Raw genomic sequence first — 11045 nt, forward strand, 5'->3', positions numbered from 1 at the left:
GCAGTTTGTAGTAGTTAAGCATTTCACATCAGGTGACTATGACCACTTTTATTTTGTCCATTCCTGAAAGCAGACTTGCCATTGTGTTGAGCCAACTGAAAAGGAAATACAGAGAAGGTGTCGATGAGGATGGGCTACTTGGGGACTATAGAGACATTGCCAAAGCATGTAGGGGTGGAGTTAGGGAAGCCAGCGTTTAGCTGGGACTGCAATTAGCAACATACATGAACATTAACAAAAGTTTCTTAATGGACATCAGCAAAAGAAGTGAAACTAAGGAAAATGTGGGTTCAACTAGTGACAGAGGTTGCAGGAAAGGCAAAATTATTCAGCAGTATTTTTCTCTCAGCCTTTACCAGTAAGATCTGCTCTCAGGCCTCTTGGATCTAGTAACAGAGGGTGTGATAATGAACACTGTTCATAGTAGATGAAGACGCGGTTAAGGAACTCTGAAGCAAATTCAACATACACAAGCCTATGAAATCAGGTGGGATGTGAAGAATTCAGTGACGCAGAAGGAGGTGGATAATTTCTTTGAGAGGCCTTTCTCTGTCATCTTTAAAATGTCATGATAAGATTTCTGCTGACTGCTAAAACCAAAATGTCACATCCATCTTCATGAAGGGAAAGAAGGAGGATCCAGGGTACCCCAAAACAAGCCAGGATACTTCTTCTGATGACACTAGTTGTCATGACATGGCTCATATCAGCACAGATAAGCTCTTTTGTTGGGAAATGGATGACATTCTGAGACCTGTGTGTTGGAAATGCTTCCTGTCCTATTTTAACCTCCAAATCATACTCAAATATTGCTTAGGCTTTGTTTAGTGTACTGCATAGAAGTAACCAGTAGCAGCAGAGATGTAGTCAAATAGACTCAAAGCCAAGTGCAAAGTAATGTTGATGTAGCTAGCCTGTGGCATGCTAACTGAGGACCAGAGACCATGCCTTGTTGTATTTAGGTGTATACATTACATCAAATATCAGTTAAACACATGCACAAGCACCTCAAGTGACAAGCAAGTAGACAAGTGAATACTTTGCTCATCTGAAGTCCACTTCCTCTCTAAACAGCAGATCTTTTGTGAAACTGGTCAATGTTAGCAGAACATGTGGTGGAGCAAAAGTGAACAACTGAAAGGGTGCTACTCATTGCTTTCTGGTAGCATCTTTAAATGTGTGATACTTTTTCCAGACATCTGTTCAGATAGAAATTTATGCAAGAAATAAAATGATTTGGGGAGTATTACAGTTTTGAGTACTTTGTTAATCCTCAGTGATGCATGTTTTTTTTTAATTTATTCATCATTTATTTTATTTACTATGGTTTTATATATATATATTTTTGTCTTACAGTAAAAATACACACAGAAGTCAACAGAGATAACTTATTTTGAAACAATATTATAAATTCTGATACAAAGTCAAAGTTTCTCAGCATTCAAGTTCAACATTGTTACTTAAATGAAAATATATATTTTTTTTAAATGCCTATGAATGAAAGCACAGAAAATATATATATATATTCACAGAGCAAATCTAAAGCCTAGGTTTAAAACTAGGAGGGTGTGAGAATAACAATATAGTATATAATAATAGAAAATGCTATATCTTATAGCACAACAAAGAATTTGTGTTTCTTTGGGTACATGGGATGACAAGGTTTGAAGAAAGTGAGTGAGCAACAAAGTATTTATGTAGGAAATACCCACCTTCCGCTACAGGATAAAACAAAAAAAAAAAACGTTTTGAAAATAACCAGATAATACAGTACTGTATTACAGCAAAACACTACAACACAGTCCAGGGTATAATAACACTGTGCTATAATGTTACTTGCAAAAGTATAGATAGCTAAAGATAGGATTCAGATGCAAGGTACAGTGCATTCTCTCATAATTGTATTCCACCTAACAGAGTGCAAAAACATGATCTAAGTTGTCTCTAGTAAAGGGAGGGCATCATATTTGGATAATTAATTAAATACTAGTTGCCTAGGAGACAGATTGATGCACAGGAGGCAGCGTCAGTCCTCTTCTCTGGAGCATTGCTCGCTATCCGGTGTGCTCTCAACCTACTGTATTAAGTTCTGTTAATAGATTTGGGAATATGAAACCTATATGTGTGTAAATGTCTTGTATTACTCAAGAGTAATTTGGACAGTTTCCTGGTTATTTATGCTAACCTCTCATTTTCTCTATAGCAGAGAAGAACAAGCGGAGCATTGGTGAATAACTGTTACTACATCCTGCCTACACACATCACACAGGTACAATTTTTTGTGGCTTGATCTGCATACCCGAGCTGTAATTCCTATGTTCTGAGGTGTACACCTCTGCAGCTTTTGCACTGATACCTCAACAGAAGGCAAAACCTAATTCTTTTCTTAATTATCCAAGAAGAATGTTACAATGCTATATTCAAGAAATGACATAATATTCTTGAATTGTTTTCCTTTAAATAATTTTATTTTGGACTGAATGTAATTTGGAAAACATATTTGGTTCAGCAGCAATCATCTATCTTTCCTGTTACTTTGTGACAGCAGTAGACATGTAATTTATCTGTGGCTGTTTTGTGTACTCACAGTAAGTAGGTTTTGTGGAGATGAGAAATTTGGCTGGTTTTAAGGTGCAGCTTAGCACACTTATTGAATAGATTTCGTAGTGCATTAACCCATGAGAAAGAGGACCCCAGGTATCTTAATTGTCCATGGGAAACTTCAGAAATTTCACCTAATTTCTAACACAAGTAAGTTTGAAAACCTAAAGATTAGGGCTAAGCCAAAGCTTTTTTTATGTATATATATGTGCTATATATATATAGTTTTATATATGTATAAAATATATATACTATATGTATTTTGGGACCTCACTACAAGAAGGCCTTTGAGGTGTTGGAACATGTCCAATGAAATTGGTGAAGGGTCTAGAAAAAAAGTCTTATGAGGAGAAGCTGAAAGAGCTGGGGTTGTTTAGCCTAGAGAAAAGGAAGCTCAGGGGAGACCTTATCACACTTTAAAATTGCCTTAAAGAAGTTGTAGCAAGGTGGTTGTCTCTCAAGCACCAAGTGATAAGACAAGGGGAAATGCCCTCAAGTTGTGCCAGGGGAGGTTTATGTTGGATAGTAAGAGAAATTTCTTTACTGAAAGGGTTGCACGGCATTGGAATAGGCTGCCCGGGAAAGTGGTAAAGTCACTATCCCCGTGAGTCTTCAAGAAACATGTAGATGTAAAACTTAGTAGCATGGTTTAGTGGTGGATTTTAGTACTAGATTAAAGGTTGGATTATATGATCTTAGAGGTCTTTTCCAACCTGAATGTTTCTATGATTCTATAAGGTAGCTACATTTTTATCCTTAATGAGTTCTACGGTATTTTTACCTTATTGAAAAGAAAAGTGTTGTATCTATGCTGTATTTTCTACTACTAGTTTAATTCAGTTTTTCCTTCTTCTGCCATGACTTAAAGAGAACAAAAATACACAGTCTGCTTTCCTCTTGCTCTTCATTATTTCTCATGCATTCACTGATATCCTTTCTGATTTGTTTCCTGTGGTAAACCATCCCCATTTATCAACTTGTTTTCAAAGACATTCTCATTGTCTTTATCACTCTCACCACCCTTTTACAAAGATCTTCAAAATCTGAAGTGTGCTATTTGAATGGTAGATTGACTAGCATATCCAACAGTATTACTGATGAGACAACACCACTGGTTTATTTAATGATATTGTATTCTTGTAAAATGCTCTACACTGTCCTTTCTCACTGTGGATGCATACTAATTAGACACCTTCAGTGAACTGTAACAATGCTACTAATAATTTGGGGCACACACATAACAGCTCTTTATTCAGTGTAGTTTCTCCATCTTGTGATCTAGCTCACTCTTATTATCTGTCAAGGGGAATGGAAATAAAAAAGCAATTTATCTGTCCTGTAGCAGAATACACATATCCATACAAAGGTTATGAACCAACTCCATTTAGGTATTTGTAGATGCGAGTAGATATTCTGAAGCCAGACTCATCTGTGATTATTTTGATGCAAAATTAATTATTTAAACGGCTTACAGAAAAAAAAATCCTAAAGGAAGAGACAGCATTTTCAAATCCCAGAATTTAGTTTGGATTTAGTGGATTTAGTCTGAACTTTAGTCAGTGCACTAGTGCCAGGAGTTCTGCAACTTGTGCAAATTTAGGTGCTCAGCTTGCCATCCTTCACCTCCTTCACATACAGCACTTTAGTTTTATTTTTTCACAGACATTCATGGTAAGGAAGTTCTGTGAACTCAATTTGCAGATGAAGAACTAGAAGCTTAGAAGGTTAGGTGATGACAGTTCTCTATAAGTGGTTGCAACCAACTTACTATGACTTATATAAACATACAGAATCCTCATGAAGTGATTAAATATAGTCTTGTTTGCAGTGAAAATGTGAAGAGCTCAGCTGCATATACCAATAAATATCTTTTACACCTAGAGTGCACAGAGTTATGAAATCCAGAAGAAAAAGCCACTGAAAGAACTCTGAGGAACTTCTGACAAGGGTGAGGAATTTAAAGACCAGAAAACTGGAAGGAAAAAAGTGAATAATGCTTTCTCAAATAATACTTTCCCAAGCTCTGCTCATGTTTCGCCATGAGTTCTTTAGATCTTTCATTGTAGATCTTGACTACTCATGAGCTAACTGATCTTAAACTGAGACATGGATGCCTTGTTTGCAAGTTGTTCTATAACAGTAAATGAAAAATGAGCAGCCAACATAATCACATTTTTCAAAGCAAAACACTCAGTAAATTAAATGTTTACATTGCTAACATTGAAATGCATCTGACCAACCCTCAGTATTTTGTCTAAAATTTGGTTTATTTACAAGAAACATGACCTTGATTTTATAAAAACATGGGTATCACTATTTTATTTGTTATGTGGCTCTTCGATTGCCTAGTATTTATGCTTCTTCATATGGCTAATTTTACCACCCTTTAAAAGCAACTAGAGAGAAATACCTAAACATGACAAGCTTTTGGAAACCGGTATGCTTGCAATGTGTTCTTCAGGACCCTATATGTGTCATTGTACTTTTAGATACCAAGTAAAAATCTATAAAAACTATGTTTACTACACAGATTAGAAGAAAGGTTGCCTGTGAGCATGAGTGAAATTACGCATACAAGAAGTGAATACAATGTCTAATTGGTCCTTTCATTATCTTAAATTAAATGCTTACAGGTCCTAAATGCAAAAATAATTGAAAGGACAATTATACACAACCAACATTTATTGATTGATAGTGTATTGTTTCAGTTCCCAATATAAGAAAGCAATCTAGAGGTCATTTTTATAAGACTATATATATCTTCAATTACTTTTGAAAACCCTACTCTGTGTTTTCTTTAGAAGAGGAAAGAATTAAAACTACCATGGAGTGAAAGTGTTTTCTAGACGGTAGCCAAAGATCCTAAAAAATAAAAAAAAAAAAAAAAAAGATTATTTGTCTTTGAAAATCACTGGAAGGATTGTACAGACCTGGATATGATCTCCAGTTTTGTGCTGATCACTCAATGCATGCTAAGTGCTGCATCTCACTTTCAACTTCACAGAAGAATACGTTTGTCCTCTTCAGTACTGGTGCCCAAAAATATAACAATGATGTGAGATATGATAATAATTTTTCTACATATATTACTGTGACAGCTTGCAGCTTACTTATAAATACAGGAAAAGGCAAGGTTCCGATGCTGAAGGGTTTCCAGTCCCTTGGTCCAAATCAGCAGTCATCTCTGTATTTGCACATGGTTGAGCCCACTCAGGTTTCTGCCAGCCCTACTGGGGCACTGCACAGTAGGTGGGTAAATTTGCATAAGCCAGGTCACAGGACTGATCCTTTCGCAATTTCCTTTGCAGGTAGTAGAGACAGTCCTTAAATGACATCCTTCTCCTCCTCTCTCTAATAGGCTCATTCTGCAAAGTACATACATATCTTTCCTTTAAATCATAGACACAAAAAGATTTTAATAATAGAGAGAAATATAATTATCTGAGGCTCAAAAGCTGTCAAGTGGTAAAGGGGAGAGAGAAAAATCTGTCACTAATCATAAGTTCTGGTATTCAGGCATGAGAACTGAACCTAGATTTGACTCATAAAATGCAAGGTGACTTGACTAATAGAAAAATATGGGTTTAATTCACTAAAAGACTCATCTGATATTCAAGCTGGGCTAAATTCTGCAATACAAGATTAATCTGTATTTAGGCTTTTTAACATTTGCACTTCTTTTCGTTAACCTGGTATAGTTTTTTTTTAGTTTTTTTTTCTCTTTTTATATTATATTATGCTTTCTTCTTTTTGCAGAGTAACTTCTTAGTTTACAGTATTTAGCATAATAAATATCTGAGCCAGAAGCTGTCTGATAGGAAATTGGATAATGAATAATAATGACAGTATTCTTTGATGCACAGCCAGGCAAGGTAAGACTTGGTGAAACATGTAACCAAAAGTAACAGATGAATACAGAATGAGATATTAAATACTTGGAGAGCTGGAGAAGACCACAAAAGGCTCTAGTTTTGATGATTCTATAACAAAAGAAGGGTTGAGGGTTTTTTTGGTTTTGTTTCTTTTTGGGGTTTTTGTTGTGTTGCTTTTTCTTTTTGGCCCAGCATCATCCTAGAACCTGATAAACCAAGCTCTACACTGATTTGGTGTTCGGTTTCAGAATTCTCATTAACAGTTTCATCCATAAATATGCATTTCATAGATAGAGTAACAATGAAAAGAAAATAAAAGAAAAAAGAAAAGAAGAGAAAAGAAGAACGGGAAGGGAAGGGAAGGGAAGGGAAGGGAAGGGAAGGGAAGGGAAGGGAAGGGAAGGGAAGGGAAGGGAAGGGAAGGGAAGGGAAGGGAAGGGAAGGGAAGGGAAGGGAAGGGAAGGGAAGGGAAGGGAAGGGAAGGGAAGGGAAGGGAAGGGAAGGGAAGGGAAGGGAAGGGAAGGGAAGGGAAGGGAAGGGAAGGGAAGGGAAGGGAAGGGAAGGGAAGGGAAGGGAAGGGAAGGGAAGGGAAGGGAAGGGAAGGGAAGGGAAGGGAAGGGAAGGGAAGGGAAGGGAAGGGAAGGGGAGGGAAGGGGAGGGAGGGAGGGAGGGAGGGAGGGAGGGAGGGAGGGAGGGAGGGAGGGAGGATGTTGCTGTGCTATGTAGTATATAGCCCCTTAAAACTCTTGTTAGTATTTTGTTGAATGATTAAGAAAACTATTAATGCAGTGTTTCATTAAAAACAGGAGGAAAATAAGTTTTGTTACCTACCTGAAATATTTTATAAAGTTGAAAAAAATATATAAAATAGTTGTGCAATAAACTAGGCAGCAGTAAAGGTTTTAAATGCCGCACAAAAGTGTAAGTGCTTAAACAGAATATAAAATCACATCTTAGGAAGAAAAATAGCAAGTAATGAACAAAGATATGGATACACGTGTTTTTGATGCTTTGTGTACTATTCTAATGCCCAAATACTTCTGTCTTGTTTTCTGATGACTTATTGTATAATTGAATATCTCAAGAGGTCCTATTAGAGTATGTTAGCAGCAGATGATATACAAACTTTGGGAAAAGATGTACTGAGAAACGTTCTCAGTGTCATACACAAGGCTAGGCAAAGTGCAGTGTCAATGTGTGACTGAGAAATGGCCTAAAGAAGAGCAGTCAATCAATGAGGAACTGGTGAAATTAACAACAACAACAACATTATTAATAATAATAATTAATATTAATAATAATAATAATAATAATAATAATGGAATGTACACATGATCGAGATAGTCCACCCAAAGCCAATGAAATCTATTGATGAGACTTGAAACAGAAATAATTATGGGGAAGTGTTTAAACTAATGATCTGAAAACCAATATGCTAAAAAGTACACAATTTGAGATGATTCATCTGGTAGTGAAGTTACAGAACACTGTATTCAAATGAAGCATATGGCAAAAGTCAACAAAATTCAAATAAGTGACAGTAAATAAAGACTAAATGTTTATTTTCATTTTAACAAGTCACCAAGAAAAGAAAAATGAAAAAAAAAAAAAAAAGATGAAAAGAATAAAATGAAAAAGGAAGAAGAAAAAGAACAAGATCACATGCATGAAACAGTGCAAAGGCTGGAAAACTAAAATATAAGCTAGATAACCTGGAATAGATATTTTAAATGAAGTTATGAACAGACAGGCATTCAAAAGGAAGGAGAATACTCAGTAGGATGCAAAAGTTATGTCTGCATTATGTGGGACACTTACACAGGATTCAACACGAGCTCAGACAGTTCACTGGAACAATTTCGGGCTAGCAGAAGCTGGAGATCACTCCAGATCCAACATGACCAACCAACATGATCGTGATGTTCTGGGGGAAGGAAGGAAAAAGGTTAAAACCAGAGACACAAGCCAGGTGTCTACCTAGCCTTTCTCATAGACAGTAGTTCTTAAGTAAACATGATATAGGAATGAGTATTCCAGTATTTGTCATCTTAGAAAAAACAAATGGTCCTGAAAGATTTTTTCACTTCTTATGATCCGATGACAAACAGAGTGAGTACTAAAGGAATTCAAGCATTAATTTTTTAGCCTGGGAACTATAATAAGTAATGTCTAGTTGAAAACAATATAGGAGCCAGCAAAGGTATGTAAAAAAACCAAATATGTAACCAGAGTTTTACAGGGACTGCCAAGGATTCTGAAACACTGGACTGGTGAGTCTTATTTCTATATTCTGTGGTTTCATGTTACAGAAGTAGTAGTCATGAATGTACATGATAGGAAAGAATCATCATGCTTTTTGAAGAGGGAAAGTATACATTACATATCAATTATATTTCCCTTAAAAAGTCATCATTCATGAATTTCATGAAGTATACTTCTGGTTTTTTTTTTAAAAATCTACTTTGGGGATCTTTTAAATGACCTTCATTAAGTTAAATTACCATCTGATTGGTTCCTTTGTGATTAACAACATGCTCAAGACTGGGGAAAAAAAAAAGTCAACAGTAGAAATAAAGAGCTATTTATGAAAATGGGAAAAGTTGCCTGTAGAAATTTGATACTAGATCCATGGACCTACACTGGACCTGTACCTATCACCATTTTCATGCAGTATTCCGGAAAGGACATGAATATAGATGGTAATAAAATTTTCTGGTGATACTAAGTTGAGTAACAAAAATAAAATGATTGCTGAAAGTGAGATCCATTCAAGGAGTGACTAAGCATATTAGAACTCCTTAAGATTTTACTGAGGAAAAGAATATTGCAAGTGGTAGGGAAAAAAGTGGAAAGGGAAATATACTCTTTTATATGAACAACCCAAATAGAATTATCCAACAATAGTTTTAAAAGTAGCAAAGAAAGAACACTGCAAAAAACTGGGAAGCATTGCTTCTAGCTACTGTAGAAGCCAGAGGTTTAGATGGTTTCAGAAAAGAATTAAGCAAAATTATCAGAGTAAAAACATGTGAAGACCTATTAACCAGACTGCTAATGGTTTGCCTCAGGAATCTGCTAACATGTCGATTGCTCAAAGATGGGAAGTAGTAATGGTGGAAAGTATCATTGCAAACTTGCCTTATCCTTGTTTTCTCCTTTAAACACCTGTTACCTGGCCATTGTCAGAGATACAACACTGATTAGAGGGATCTTTGACCTCCTGGAATAAAATCTGTTTTTCTGAAGGAACAAAGAAACAGTATGATGAAAACATAAGGCCGATATAGTACTTTTGGTGTGATCTTATATCACTGTGGGCTAGTAGGCCATTGAACCTGAGTACAGAAAATACAAGTCATAGCCTGTAATGCAAGTTACTGTCAATTTGCCTTCATATGACTGGAAGTGACATATCACTTAAAAATTTGTCACTGGTTTGGTTCCTGCTGTTAACCTACAATGTCTACTTAAAATTTTCATTCTGAAGAATATTGTCCCTTCCTGCATTTTGTAAAGGGTAGAAGGGTAGATCCAGGGTTCTAATTATCATTAAAACCTTTACTATAGTGATTTTATAAATAAATGGTAGATTCATTTCAAAAGCTATTATTTCCTTTAAAATCACCAAAATCTTTATCTCAAAACAGTTTTGTGTCTCTACTTTCTTATTCCTAAAAATACTCAGTATGAACACGTCCATCTTTTCTCAGATCACACTAAAGAGCCTGTGCTATATTCAAGTGGGATAGGAGTAGATGTTAGGGAGATGAATTTTAAGAAACAGTTTAAATTTGGAGTTAAATTTTCGTTGGTTTCAGAGCTCTCAAGTGCAATGTTACATCCAAACTGCTTCATGTAACAGCTTCTGATGGACTTGAAGCAACTTTGTCTTGGCCTCTACAATGAGTTTCACTATTTACATAAACATGAAGTGAAGAAGAGCTTTTTCTTTTTTGCTCATTTAAACTTGCTGACTGAAATTACAATTGGGCATGTCTTATGAAAAAGGTTAAATAGTCATCCCTCTTCCAGCTTCTGTATACAGTTCAGAGACCTATTTAGGAAAGGTGTATTGTAATTTGGTCTGTCAAGGTTGGATCTGTGCCCTCATCATTAAATGTGTTTGGTTTTAGATATTTGTAGGCTTCATGGAGAAGTGAATACTGCAGATGGAACACATTCATTTTCCTAATCAAAATAAATGTTTTTGTGAACTCTTTTTAGTACTTAGCTGTTAACAAGAATGAAGCTCAAGGAAAGCATGGAGGCATAGTGTGCTTGCACTGATTTTTTTTTTTATATGAATTGCACCAAGTTGGAAAAATAAAATAAGACTTTTTCACTTCAAATGTTCTACATTGGTGAATATTAATAATGATGATGGCGTGATTTAACCAACTACTGAACTTTCTTATCTGATTGTTACTAGAAATAGAGCAAGTCACCCTGGCTTTGCCTCATTGTAATGGTGTTAGTGAGCTAATTAATCAATAGAGTTTATCTGATAGTCTAATTATATATTGGTAACAGTACTTTTGCTCACTGTTGTATTGCTTAAAACAGGATCCTATT

The sequence above is a fragment of the Anser anser genome (assembly GCF_964211835.1).
Source record: "Anser anser genome assembly, chromosome: 3".
In the NCBI taxonomy this organism is placed as follows: Eukaryota; Metazoa; Chordata; class Aves; order Anseriformes; family Anatidae; genus Anser; species Anser anser.